This window comes from Zophobas morio, unplaced genomic scaffold (assembly GCF_036711695.1).
Source record: "Zophobas morio isolate AGI-343-1 ecotype UQ-CSIRO unplaced genomic scaffold, CSIRO_AGI_Zmor_V1 ptg000011l, whole genome shotgun sequence".
Classification (NCBI taxonomy): Eukaryota; Metazoa; Arthropoda; class Insecta; order Coleoptera; family Tenebrionidae; genus Zophobas; species Zophobas morio.
The window spans coordinates 14,355,317-14,371,235 of record NW_026972116.1 but is presented as its reverse complement, the minus strand read 5'-3'; the positions used below and the strand labels follow the sequence as shown (position 1 = coordinate 14,371,235).

The 15,919-nt window shown below is 32.0% G+C and overlaps 1 protein-coding gene across 5 annotated transcripts in view; it reads left to right on the top strand.

Moving 5' to 3' along the window:
* Positions 1-15,919, top strand: part of LOC135127014 (transcription factor collier) — a 166,007-nt gene that overhangs the window by 49,076 nt on the left and 101,012 nt on the right. The window lies entirely within an intron of this gene.

The following is a 15,919-nucleotide window of genomic DNA, read 5'->3' as shown; positions in this document are numbered from 1 at the left end:
TTAGTAAGAGTTATGTCAAAAGAGTACTACACATATAGTTATTGATACTATATGGTTCATAACCAAAATTGTATGATTGTTACAACTATTTACTTTTTTTCACCTATAATGTAGCCAACAATAAATAGGGATATAACAACCAAATTCATTTTAACAATGAGGTATGGTTGCAACATTTTTTAGTGTGTTTTATTAACGTACTACAGTAAATGTTGAAAATGTTACCCATTTTTTTCCAAGCACATTTAACTTGGACGTCTAACTGCATGAATAACGTTTTGTAGCACTTAAGGATTTGCTTCGATTTCGTTAATTTTTGCAATTATTGCCTTAGTTCGTTGACGTTGTCAGTGGGAGTCTGGTAAATCGAGTTTTTCAAATATGGACAAATCTCAAGATCACAGGATCTTAGTGGGCAATGGTTTTCTGTGTTTCGACTGATCGAGCCCATAGTCAATTCATCATTATGGAGTTGATTTATAAAAAATATCAAAATTAGATAAACTCCCAACCTTCAAAATAATTGGCCCTATTATACCAAATCGACCAATTCCTGCCCAATCTTCAATTTTACCTACACACAGAATTTTGTGACAATTAGGTGTCGATTCTGTTCAAAACTATTGCCGATATTCAGGCTTTAGCGGAGAATCACCTTGTTGTAATTCCTGAACACATAGTAATCTATACAGATACAGGTGAAACTTATAAGTTCACTTACTACGTCAAAAGCTTTATCGATGTTAAAGGGCCTCTTCCATAACCATTCTTACCTATATTCTCAATGTTTTCTGGATTTCTCTTGGATTCCAGCCTGCTCCTCGATTTTCGTTTTTCTAGAATTTACGTTTTTAGACACTAAGTTACACTACGTTTCAGGATATAGAGAAATGTGCATACTCCATAATTTTATTAGGAAGGGGAATTCATCCCAAATACTCCGAACAAAAAACTTTCAATTTCTGACCATTGCGAACGTACTCCTCAACCAAAAAGGCTTTAACTTTCAACGAAAATGCCAATATTCAGTAGTAACATAAGGAAACTTTTTAAAAGAACAGATTTTTGATTTTTACAGTTCGGTCACAGACGACACAGAAAACCAAATGAATGCAAAAGAAATATGAAAATTCGTGGTTAGGACAGTATTATCATGCCTTCCATAATTTAACTGAGACCAGAAAGGTTTTGTAAGGTTTCGTAAAATCCAATTTAAGTTATTTTCAACAATTCAGAGCTTGGAAAATAAATATGCATAAATATGTGCATTAAAAATCTAGAAAAATATACTCTTGAGCTTGTCCTTGTATCTAATTACGCTCTTATGGTGCAATATAACTGAAATACGAACTAAAAAGCCAAGAACTTGTTCTTTTCTTTGTGTGTATTTATTAATATACCGAGTGTCACAATTAGAATCTGCTTTAATACTCTAATAAATTCTTAAACGGTGGCATCCCGATTTCGGTTTTGGTTTATGAAATGTCTACGTTTTTCCAAAAATGACATTAACTTTTATACTTCAAACGAAATGGATTAAATTTTGCAATTTCAATAAAAGTTAACAAAGAATGAGTGTGCTCTCATTTTCAAAATTCAACTGGCAAATTTACACAAAGTGATTAATTTCAACAAGCATTTTTCATGCTAAACTTTCATATAACTAAAACAGTTTGTTTCTTAATTGTTTTTTTAACATTTTGGTTGTAAATTTTCGTTTCTCCTCTAGTTTTCCAACATTCTTAATATGTATATGAGAATTATATCATTTTTTTACTATTAAACCTGTGTTATCTGTGTGGAATTACCTTACAGTTAATGTAAAAAGTACACGAGAAAATGAGAATTAAGGAAACGCGAAGTAATTATTTGTCTGCCATGACTTTCTTATTATTAAATTTTTGTTTACATTTTGAAACGATTAGTATATCGCTGAAAAATTAAAAAATATACTGTTTAGAGCACTCTAGAAAAGACTCCGTCGAAATTTGATGAAAATCTGGGTAAAAAGTACTTACATACAAAACACAAAAAAATCTATGTTAAGAACGTTGTTTAAATTTTTTATTGTTCTTCTATTTATTAAACAGGTAGGGCATTACATCAGAAAAGAATGGCTGCAAAAATAAAATTTTGTGCGAGAATATATCCAGTCGTGCATTAATAAAACACAATTGTATGTTTGCTACCTGGCCTTTTAAAACTTTGTTCAACAAGCAAAGGTAATTTTGAATCTACAAAAACTGCTGAAACTGACTATTATCAACCAGAATGCATCCACTAGATCTCTTTATTGGCTACCGAACTTTTTCAAAAATATCTAGGTTGTTTTTTTATTGCCTTACACTTTTGAATTATCCAATTTCTCAAATATTCTTCATTTCAGTGCCCCGCACCATAATTTTACTTTATTTTTATCGCCCCATATCTTCGAAATAAAGCGTCTTCGCAAAAATCATTTAAAGACAAACAAATTTTAAAATTATCCAAGAAATCACCCCTTGAATTTTTGCCGCGGGTTTAGTAATCACCCTGTACATCGAAAAAGCCTGATAAATTACAAAACAATCTTCACCATTTTACCACAAATGAAATCGTAGCTCGACAACGAGTTTCAAATTAATAGGTACGGATTCTTCATTGTATCTGCTCCTACAGGTCAAAACCCAAAATACTGACTACTGTTAAACCTCGAACGTTTCATACAATCGTGAAAACCCGCTTCTGTGGTGACAAGAGGAAGAGGATCAATAAAAAAATATTTACTTTAATTTAGTTTTGATGGTTTCTTCGGTATTAACTATATCCCAGTTGCGTAAATACGTCACTTTTTTATCTTTACAATTTTGCTTAAAACTGTATTTCAGAAAATTGAGTTTTTCTCGTCTCAGTGCAAAATTATAAAAATTCGTTAGCTGGCAATCAATATCAATTTATCAAACACCTTCATTGAAAAAAAGGAAACCTCAGGTTGAACGGGACCGAAGATTTTCTTTTCTTCAATCGCGTAACAACTGACGCTTCCTTTGTCATTTCGGGAAAATTAAAGGTTAGAGTGGATTGTCTAAAAATAGACCACGCCATTTGAAATTATTGAAAGTATTAAACAAAACAAGTTAAATATCAAGTACTATACAACACTGAAAGAATAAAAAATACTGTATTTAACGTAAGTACTTGAAATCCTACTCTATGTTATAAGAAGAGAAAAAATTTCCAGTTTTTTTTATGCAACTGAAATATTACAGTGAAACTGGTAAATTGTTACATCCGGTGTACAAAATTATTATTTAAAGCCAAATATTTCAGTTACTTTATTTACATATTTTAATAACAGTAAATAATTATGTGTTCTGTTTATAGTGTATCTCAGAACTCCGTTTGCCTAAGCCATAAATCGTCCCAAATTTTGACATATTCCAGGGTTTCCCAACCGTCAATCGGTTGAAAGATGGTAATGGATTTATTTTATTTTATTAACTGTAAATAATAAAGAAACAAGTTACTTTTAAAAAGTTGATATTTCAGTTCCTCTTGTACATGTAAATGCAGTGCTTCAACATTTTTAACGTCACTGCTTTAACCGCTGAGTCAGTCGCTATATATGATACAACAATGCTGAAAGTGCACTAGAGTGTTCTTGTTTCAACTCGTTTGCCCTATACTAAAAGACAAGAACACCCTTAGATTCAATGCTTACCTGCGAAAACAAGGGAACAGCTTGTTCTTTAACAAAAGAAAGGCGGTAAAAGCATACTTACTGGGTGATAATTGTTGATTTCAATCACCTCGGTCTATGGCTTAGGCGAACGAAGTTCTGAAATACACTATAGCGACATAAAATAGTATTTTGGGATGTAAATAGGTACTTGGAGAAAAGGTGTTTTAACAGCGAAAATAGTCGTTCAACCTCTCAAAACGCTTTTGGGGAGCTTTCGAGTTTATCAATTAAGCTCAAATCCATGTCAAAATTTTTGCTAATACCTAGTATTTCAATGTAATAATTTTTCTATACGGAAATACATTTTTCCTTTATTTTCTTTGTAGTTCGATCACAAGTAAAGTCAATTTTAAATTTTGCAAATAAACAAAATTTTCTTTTCTTTTAAAATTAGGTATCTGATTCAAACACATTTTCCAATACCTTCCGACCTGGAAGAATCAAGTTGAAAAAGAACGTTTTTAATCTTTTATAACTCTTTGCACGAGTTACATAAGTTTGTACCGGCTGAAACGGGAGTGGTATTCTTGTCAATTTTCCGCAGTCTCAACAGGTCTTTAACATTTTTTTGCTATGACTGTTTGGAAAAATTAAATATTGTGATAGCCACTTTTAAGTTAGAAAAAGTTTGATTTTTTCTAATAAGAGTGGAAATATTTCCTAAGAAGAATTTTAAACCAGTTTAGTACAAATGTTGTTTACTTATGATTTATTTTTGTACAAATTAATTATTATCACTTTCACTAAACTTAAATGTAAGAGAACTTTCTGGCAATTAATTATTAAATAAAAACCATGGCAGGATTTGGAAACTGAAGTTGAAGTTGACTTCGAACTACAACTCGTAATTAGGTCTATTTTTTCTTTTTGTCCCAAGAATTTGCTACTTGAAGTTTATATCCAACAGAGTTCTCAATATATATTTTTCCTATATTGATTGTCTTCCACCTTTTGGTGCCAACGTTTTGTCTAATACATTTTCCACTTCTGTATACAAGAAAAAATAGTGAATTTTCAGTGAGGGAAGCACGAATATATGAATATTTTCAATTATAATATAACAAGTGATATGATTATTATCGATAATATTTCGAGTGAAACCGAGCTGCAGATTCAACGAGTGCGAAGCACGAGTTGAATGTGCTGCTTCGGTTTCACGAGCCATATCTTCGATTATTAATCATATCACGAGTTATATTCAACATGAGAATATAATAAATGAACACATTTTTTGATAATAGAATTGATTTCGTCGTTTTGAGCTTGCCCCCAACGTTGGCAAGCCATAATAGATAAAAAAATTTATGAAATTCTAAAATTTGTCAATTTGACAGTTTTTAAATTTAGGTAGCAACCGACCACAATAAGGCAATAAAATTATTATCGCTGTGATAGACATGTAACTAAGGGCATGAACAAATTCTATTGGAAGAAGTGGGGTCATGTGATACATGAATTATATTCTCGAAAAAAGATTTAGACCTTCGATATTTCCATCAGAAATTGTAAACTCTCCTCCTTAGTTTGGAATTTCAATCAAAATTAACGGCTCCATATGTCTTGAATACTTTCAGGTTGAACAAAAGTTTTTTCTTCTCGTTAACAAGCACCACTAATTTCAACAATTAACATGGCCTGGAACAATAAAAAACTATCATACCATATGTGTTTGTTCAATGTAGCTTATCTTTACCATCAAGCAGACCCCGTTCGCTTTGTTTCCTTTTCCCGTCGCAAGTAGGTACTTTGACATTTCTATATCTAGGTGTCAGTAAGTAAATATTCTAACCTTAGGGTAAATGTGTACAAGAGTGCGCATATGTATAAGAGTACGCACTGATGATTTCTGCTTATTAGTGCCATCTGGGTAAGATGAAGTTATACCATTCAGAATTTAACGTTAAACCTGAGATAAAGGTGCAAAAGTGACCTGAATATAGTTTATAGTTTGGTCGTACTGACGATTTTATGTTCACACGTTGTGTGGATGTAATTTTTACCGCTCATAGTTTTAGTTTTTTGTAAGGTACGTACCAGTTCTTTTATTTTACAGTAATAATTTTCATTAGTTGTAACTTTTAAGGTGTCGTTATACACTAACAGTTTTACACTTTCTGTCCATCAAAAGCTTTTAACTTTGAAAACATTAGGTTATGTACAAATGTACAAGAGTGCGCAGCGAGGTATTCTATAAGAGTGCGCATTGCGTGCAATACGTAGTCTAATAGTCTTGGAGATACATATCATACGATAATGAATTATTTAACTCTACTACTTTGTACTGCTTCTCAAGTTGTGTGGTGATGGTTATGGTGATTTTTTTTTTATTTTTACTTTCTAAGCGTGTTGTAATCGAGTCCGTCGACCGACTCTCTATTTTTACGTTTTCTCGTCTTTTCAAGACCCCTAGAGTACGAAGAAATAGGTCTCCCGTTTTATGTGTAGTCTGTAGTCACTTATTCCCATTTATTTTCACCTTAGAAACAAATATTTTTTCATAAAATGTAATGCGTACTCATAAGCGTTCAAATGCGCACTCTTGTACAATGAACTGTCTAGGAGTGCGCATTTACACATCTTGACAAAAATTGAAATTACTCTTAAAATATAGTGGTGTTGGGGCGTACAATTAAATATATCTGATCTCTAAACATGTATATAACGAACCTATATCATAAAATTTGTCTATCCAAAAAAATTAAAAAGTTGTTGACAGTTTTACACTAAGTGCGTACTCTTGTACACATTTACCCTACAACTTCAGCTACCTATGTAGAAAGTTTACTAATGTAATGATTCAATGGAAGTCAAGAAGGCATCTATCTACATTCTCAGTAAAGGATTTCTGATGTTATTCAGACAACATTTTCCAAGATTCTTAAAAAAAGTTGGCTAAACTTCTTTAAAATTTAAATCAAATAATACCTAAAGCAGAAATTACCTTTAAACTGTAAAAATCTGTTATTAAAATGAGCCGTATCGAGTAAATCTAAAAATATGATCTGACAGTTTTTCTTTGATCTTCACAAGGCCGACAAGCAGTACCCTTGAAGGAATAGTAATTTCAAATTATCATCAGAAAATTGCAAAATGTATAGTTATTTTATTTTGCAATGCATAATTTAATTTCTTGAAAAAATGCTCACTCACTTTGTATTTCCGAACTCTTCGTCATCGTTCTGGTCATCACCCACTGATGATCCTGCACCCTCTTGCAGCCCAGGTCTTCTTTTATGAATATGTATCGTATAAGTTTTAAATCGTGTGGGTTGGGGGCGTTTCGAGCGATAATCTCCTGTCGCTGATGATATCGGACAGGCGCGATCAGGTCCACGTGTCAGACACGCGACTGCGAGCCCCCATTGCGGATAACACAGGAAATACTCGACTCTCATTACTTCCTTATCGTAAGCCGTTTAGCCGATCTGTAAACACATGGCCTGTCCACTTAACTTGCAAATCTTGAATTATTGCAAGTACGTCCAGCATATGCAAAAAATTTAATCTGTCTAAGTAACCGTAATTTTAAGAGGGTGAAAATGCAGATTGCATGTCTATCAGTAGCCACTCAGGTAAATGATGCGTCTTATCCTCGATATGCCAAGTTTAACAACACTCATTAGTTGATTGCTTGCACCCTCGCACAAACGTTCGTAATTAAATTGGGGCAGAAAAGAAAATTTTCGGGGAGATTAAGTGCATAAGTTGCGTGTGATTTAAAACAACCATTTTCGTATGCGCTGCTGCTGTAGTTTTCGTATAAATATTAACGATAGTGGAATAGAGAGGAATTACCTGCGTAAATTCTAGATTAATCCAGGCACCTGCCTCTACCTTGTCCTAAATTAGTCCTGCCGTAATAAATCCTTGATAATTGGCTACATTGCCACTACATAAACCATAAGCCTCAGATTTCTATTAGAATTTATAAATCTTATTTATTAGGTTTGCCCTAGCTGGATGCGCCGGTGTTGAGGCATTTGTTTTACGAGGATTTTGACTTTAGTTTAAGAGACGTGAAATATATGGTTATACACATGCTGAAAATAACTTACAATTATTGACACGTATTAAAAGCTTCTTATACTGAGCATTGCGGTGATTGCTTCTTTGTTTCTTTATTACCAATAATAATAAACTTGATTACCTTTCCCGACTATATTTTAACCAAGTCACTATAGAACCTTCCGCCACAAATTTTATACTTAATTTTATTATTATGTAGTCGTGTTTACTAAGGCGAAACTAATTAAATTAAAGCGACAAGGACATATATATCCAATTTGTCAAAGTTGTAGCGTTACACATACCAACGAAAAACACTCATACGTGATTTCTAGTTAGATATGAAATATTGTCCACATTTTTCAAAAAATTAAAATGCTTTTAACTCCAACACTTCATTTTACTTGCTAGGTGTCTAAAAATATTTTGTTAGTTGAACAAATCATAATTTTTGAATAACCTAAACCTAAGTACTCTTAGTATATCTATAAGTAATTTATTTTTTATTTCCCGAGTGTAAACTAAGGAAGTGTTGTAATCGACTCTATGTCTGTCTGTCTGCCGTCCGTGTGGATTTTTGTTAGGCAGATAATCTCCGAAACTACCGGACCGATTGTTCTCAAATTTGATACGTCATCTCAAAATTGTACATAGTCAACGGGTTTTAAATTGTATAAAATACTCATACACGTCTAGTTTATGAATACGTGCTGAGTTTTACCCAAAGCATCCAAATTTAAAAAAAAAAATTAAAACCATATAACAACATTTTGGAATTTAATTTGAAATCTGTAAATTCGAATGTTTCAAAATTTTCCAAAACTTTTAAAGTTATCCTAAACACAGCAAACTTAAGTCAAAAGAGATCTGTTTATCCCCCGGAAAAAATGGATGACGTCATTACAATATTTTGCCTAATACATTCTACCGAAAATGTGCAAAATATGATGAGTCTAATATTTTTAGAATTTCTTATACTGGGTGAATAAAAAAAATAATAGCTGAGTCCATTAATGTTATGGATTAAATCAGGAACTGCAAAATCGAAAGCTTTCAAATCTTGCAGGCTTTTCAAAGTTATCGCAAGCATGGTAAATTTTTAATCAAAATATATCTGGTTTCCCCTTTCCCAAAAAAGTGATGACGTCATCTCAAAATTTTGCTGAATCACTTGTCGCAAATGTGGAAAATATGATGAATGTATAATTGTGATTTATCATTGCCTTCATATTTTTAGAACTGCTTATAAAGGGTGACTCAAAAAAAATAATGAATGAGTCCATTGATTTATGGATTAAATGAGGGACTGCAAAATCGAATACTTTCAAATCTTGCAGGCGTCTCAAAGCATGCAAATATTTTAAATTTTTAATCAAAACATATCTACTATTCCCCAAAAAATTGATGCCGCAATCTCAAAATTTTGCCGAATAAATTTTATCGAAAATGTGCAAGACATGATGAGTCTATACTTTTATCATATTTAATTACTGTCCATTGTTGCCATAATGGAGCTGTAAAGTTTTACCAGGTATATATGAACTGAGTTAAGTTATACAATAGCCAGTTTGACCTACAAGGGTGCTTTGGCTTAAGCCGCTTAAGTCATAAAAAATTTATGACATCATCTCAAAATTTTACCGAGTAAATCCTGTATAAAATGGGCAAAATATGACGAGTCTACACTTGTGATTTATCATTGCCTTTATATTTTAGAATTTCTTAATTTATTTTATGGATTAAACCAAGAACTGCAAAATCGAATGCTTTAAAATCTTGCAGGCGTTTCAAAGTTATCGCAAACATGATACATTTTTAATCAAGTTATAATAAATTTAATAAAGGTAATCATTCTCTATTTTTTTTTTATCTAATTAAACACGAGTCACCCGATTTTCTCAAAAATGTAAGAAAACCCACGTCTTTATATAATAGTAATTAAATAAGAATTATAATAATAGTATTCAAAACATTTTGTTCGATTGTGGCTTAATTAATAATTTTAATCCTCCGTTTGGGGCGACAAACTCATTTCTACATGAATACTTTAACATTTGAAGTCGTTGTTATTGCTGAAAGGCCATTTTTACTTATTGAGCGTAACCTAAGGAAATATAGTAATCGAGTCCATCAGGTGATTGGGTCCTAGACAGGGCCATAACTAGGCGAAGGCTAGGGAAGGCTGAGCCTCTCTAAAGAAATGTTTGTCTCTCCTAGATCTAGACAAGTTATAATTAACCAAATGTGAATTACAACATCGAACATCAAAATAAAATGCAATGATTTATTTAATAAACGAATCATTACAGACATATTTGTTTTAACCTATAATTTTTCGAAACAGTTGGTTTTGATGTACTGTACTCTATAGGCTAGGGGAGTTCTGACCAATTTGTTTATGTATTTTAGGAATATGGTGCACATGGTAAAACTTTAACCAAAATTTGCCCGATCATCCCCACTATCAATTTGATAAGGTCACCTAAATATTTTGTATTATTTAAATGCTGTTTAAATTTTATAAAATAACAGCTTCCTGTAGTGGTGGTTTATGAATCGGCCTTGAGCATCCAGATTTTTGCAAAAAAAGTCCAAATTGTGAAACAAATGTTTATATTAATATAAGAGCAGCGCAAAAGAACCATCTGTCGTATAGATCAGTTGGTTAAAGGGTTGTGCTAATAACCCGAACTTTTTCTTACACTTTTTTTCCCAAAAAACTGGATTTGTTAGTTGTATTTCAGAGGTGAGGACAGTTCTATTCAATGAAACAAGCCATTTTTTTATATTATATATTTTTTAAGTTAACAAAATAACGAGGCTAGAATTGCATAAAAAGAAAATAAACATGTGAAATAAAAATGATTCTCTGTTCTAGTAATACCAATGTATAGTTATTGGCAACATTGTAAATAACATAAATTGAAAGCGTCGCGTCACATTAGTACTTAATAAAGGTAAACAGAAAGTAATTTCATATCTGGGGCAGCAGGCGAAAATGACCATTTGATAATAGACGCTCACAATCGACTGGTTAGTTATTGCATTGAGGCACATCTGTGCTCTGTCAGGGATGATTACATTGAACAAGTTGATATTATTTGCATAGGTTAGGACGACGTGTAAGTACATAAATAACACAAATAATAAAGGTCCGGGGCTAGAGTCCTGTGGAACACCGAAATTAAATTACCAATAGTTGTAAAGAGCTGGATTATATTCATTTATTGATTCACTCGTGTTTTTTAGCACTAGTTATGTGACGAGATAATCCTTCAAGTGTCGAACTGTCTCAAATCCGCTTGTCTCACACCTCATGTTAGCTAGATCAAAAGTGAAGTCGTATTTAACGTCTGTTTTAATTAATCGCCGGGGAAGTTTCAGAAATATGCACTTGTGGCCTCGTTAAAATTACATTAAAACGCCAGGTTTGATATCGGAGTTACCGAATGAGAGGAAACCGCTTGGTAATGGAGCCCTAGAGATGAAGCTCTTCCGATTGACGCGATCCATTACCGTAATTTTTAACATGGTTTATCAATTTCTACATTTCAATTCAATTTCCTGTCGACGTGTTTCGGTGAAGATTTCATAATCGCGAACAACCCGTCTATCTATCAGCGTGTTAATAATTTAATATAAAATGGAAAAATATCCGGGAGCGAAACTTCGCGATATAAATTTCATGAGGCACTCTATTTGGGCCGACACACACCATACAAAAAAGTCTAATGCGTTATTAAAATGCATTTGTATGAACATCGATATATACTTTTGAATTTCGGTGTTAATCCAAATGCGTACAGGACAGCTCGCGATCTCATATTAAAATTTTATCGCACATTACACGATTACCGACTGAACCGGCACTATGTTAATCTCGTTTATTATAAATTCAGGCGCATGGAAATTTTATTGTACGGATATCATGTACTACAACAGCGAATAAAATATTTTTATGGACTACGGTATTATTGTAATAACACGCTTATTTAATGACGACAATTTATTTTAACAAGTTTGCTTTATTAACACACCCACGCTCTTAATTACTGGCGTGCATTAAACGCAACTATTTTCGCTTTTTCCACATATCGAACACAGAATTATTTCATAAATTACTAGAAAATAAACCCTTCGCTTAAGGCAGTTATAATTCTAGTAACTTGGAAATTTAAACAAGTAAACAAATTAAACTCAATAATTTTTAACATTACCAGAATGATCATAGTGGTTTGGTTGATAAAGTCTACGAGAAAGACTTAGAAATTTATACATATGCTAATTTACGATTAATTATTTTTAATCAGATCACAAGTGTAATAATAGTATTACAGTGACAATATTTTGGTAAATCGGTTTCATAGAAAATAAAAATAAAACGAGACATAATACTCTTCCGTGATGGGACATAAATATTTTACAGGATCTAGTTTTAGATAAACCGAAACAATTGGTACAAAAGTCTTCAATTTCTCTCTGTCTCGATCATTTGGGAATTGTTTATTTCTCTGCCATTTGTGGTAATTTATCAGCTGACACCAACACTTTACAAACACAAAATTTAAATAGAACTCATTGCTAACAACAAATTATAAAGTGAAAACGATGCCTAATGGAAGTAATCCATTTGCTGTGGATTTTGAACGTGGAATGCATTGTTAAATTTTTATCGGGAGTTAATAATGTGCTAGTGTCACCGTATTCTATTTTTGTATCCCGACTCAGAAACTTCCCCAAATCAGCTTTGGTTACGTATCGGTGCAGCTTATTCAAACAATATTTATGTTGATGGTAGCCGAGACAACCCATGTATCGAATTAAATTAACCAGTACGTTATCAAAACGAATTACGAGCGTGTTGCATAATTATAAGAGTTAACGTCGCGAATGGCACCCTTTTATATTGTATTCAGAAATTCCCCAGGGAGCATTGATACCCTTTTATGAATATGCAAGTATAACAATTAATTAAAATACCGCAGATAACGCACAAGTCCACATTTGCTCTTCCGATAAGAAATGTAATTCCCTCGGGAATATTTAAACAAGTCATTGGGGTCTTCGCGTAAAACTCTCCAGAGATATGCGACTCTTCAAGATAGTCCCATGAGTACGGGACATATCATACTCACAGGAATTAAAATAATATTTATAAAGTTTCTACTGTTACTTTCTTTTTATGGGTCCGTGTGCGCCCATGACCAACACCCGACTGAAACTTCTTACAGTAATTTGAACAGGGAATTTACCTGCTTGCATGCACAGGATTTTTCTGGCTTGCTTATGCTATTGATGTCAGGCAAATGTAAGCTCTAAAATAAAATCGTAGGGTATGTTATTGTTGGTGAAAATTATTCCGCATGTAACATCCGTAATTATTCGTTTAAGAAAGTATAATGTATTTTCCTGACAATTAATTAATTGCGGGGAAGTACATGCTAATTTATATCAAAGGTATAACTCGTTACATATAACGTGTACGGGAGACTTGCTGACTAAAACCACAACCGAATCCATTAACACTATCTCTGTTAGACTTTGCAAATAAAAATAGAAATGTGCAACATCGTATCCAATAATTAATTCAAAATAAAATTAAAATTGAAGAGCTATTTGGTCATTTGGTGTGTGTTGTGTCATTACAGTTGCATCTATAAAATCCTGTACGTTTTACAATTAAGTCCATAAAATGTACCCAAATCTCTAAACAAACGAATTTGTAAAATACAGGATGTTTCACCTTCAGTGGAGCATTGTCAACAATGACAGAATATAGAACGTCATATTCTCTTCAATTACTCTTAATAAATTATCATTTAAGTATCCAGCTATTTTAATAATCACAAGAAATCCGTGTTATGAACTGTTTTATTTTAACAGTTTTTGTATTTTGTTCATAGAATACATCAAACCAAATAAATACGTCAGATTCATCAAGTATCCGTGGAAAATATCGTGGAGCTTATTATTAATATTTTGTATTATGTAAAATGTGATACAATTATTCTTGAATTAAAACAATGACTGTACTAAAAAGGGAATAAATTAAATGTAGTAATTAAATATAAAAATACATAAGAGACTGTAAATAATTTTTTCTATAACTCCAAAGCATGTATATTATAAAAAATGTAACTTTTTAAAAAATTCTACATTATCACTACTAACACATAACCACATTTAAAAAAAAATGGTCAAAGTTGTTTCCACAAAATTTTTGTGAATCACTGAGCGAGTCGTTCTTTATTTAGTAAATAAATTCTCACATTTGTTTTCATTTATTAATTTTTTTGAGTCACCCTATACATATAAAAGTAAATTAGAAACATATTAATGCATTTATAAACCACAAGTATAGGTTCATAATATTTTGCATATTTTAGATAGATGATGTCATCAATTTTTTGGGAGGGGATACACGGATAAATTTTGATTAACAATCTACAAAGCTTACGATCACCTTAGAACGTTTAGCACTCGGTTTTCAGTTTCAAAGTTAAATTGCAGAGTGTTGTTAAACAAATCTGATTTTAAATAACATTGACTGCTGTAAATTTTCCAAATGACGTCATGTCATTACTCCTAGAAGTTAAAATAAATATATGATTGTGTGAATTGTTAAACTACAATTAAGGCACACTTCAAAGAATCAACAAAATTTTATAATACGACGTTATCAAGTTTTTGGGGGATAAACAGATAAATTTTGGTTTAAACGTTAAAATTCAAGGCGGATACATAAATCACCGATTTAGAAGTATGTTATTTCATAAGCAAAATTTTGACATAACTTCATCAAATTGTTGTTGGAGATGAGTAGACCAATTTTGGTTAGCGTTTCGTCACCTCCTTGATATTCCTAAAGTACACATAAAATTTAACTACAATCAGTCCAGTATTTATCGCTATAATTAAATCGGTATACGCGATAAACAGAGACCTATTTTTTCAAACTCTGTGAGTCACTAGATGGATCCTATTACTAACCTCCACCCGAAAAGTAAAAATGTAAACCTATTCCATATTGACCAATTTGTCTACATACACAGTGAATCCAGTACTAAAATTCCATAAAAAGGCGATTTCCACGCAATAATCTCCATAAACGTTTTAATTTCGGTACTTCTAAACAGCTCAAAAAAAAAAACAATCGGCTAGTCAAAAATTTAATCTCCACTTGCAAGTACCTACTTTTTTCACAAAAGTACATCTAGAACATTAGGAAAGGTGCACCGAGTGTAAAAAACCTGACTCATTCGTTTTTTGTTTATTAATGAATCAAAAATAACTTCACATACATTAACTAATCTACAGTGCACTCTGCATCATAAGGTGCTTGCCTAGCACTTTAGTTCCCCAAGAAATTGCGTTCTCGTATATTTTCATCCTGTTGGAATCTAAATAGATAGAATACAATTTAAATCCAAATACGTAAAGTTGTCATGATTGCATTAATTTAGAAATTACCTAAGACAACCAAAATTACCCAAAACTATTTCATTTCAGCAATGCGCTGATGCAAAACGTAAATACATAGTTGTTTGTGTCAATGTAAACTCAGACAGGAGATATTTGAATAATTTTATAATCTAACAGGATTCTTGTTTCAAATTAATTGTACCTACACGATACTTGAAAATGATGGACCAATCGATTGTCTACAGATATTTGCAGATTAATGGAAAAACAAATTAACTCATCAACTAAGTTTGATTTGATCGTTTATTGTCCAGATAAATTGCTACGTATTGATTAAACTTTGTTTCACTTTAGATACAAATTGACGCAATATTAGTTTATCTAATAAGGTAATAATAGCCAGTTATGTGGGATAAATTCCGTAGTATTTTTAGATCAAAATGGCTTTGTTCTCCAGTTTATATATAAAACCAAAAATAAAAAAAATTAGATTTTATATTAGTGATGTCTTTAATTGTTCTTAATACAACCATTTTTGATCTTATTGGTATTCCATTGCCTTAAAAAAAATTAACTTTTCTTCACTCACTTGTACAATTGAACGGTAAATCTGGGTTGGCTTTAAATTTTGTTTTGAATTGTAGCGTTCTCCAGTTCTGTGCTTCTTTAGGGTGTAAAATTCGGCGAAAAATATATATTTTTATTTGCTACACTTACAATAGAAAATTTAAGTGAACGTGAATCTGTCAAGAGGCATACTTAGCTTAGTGC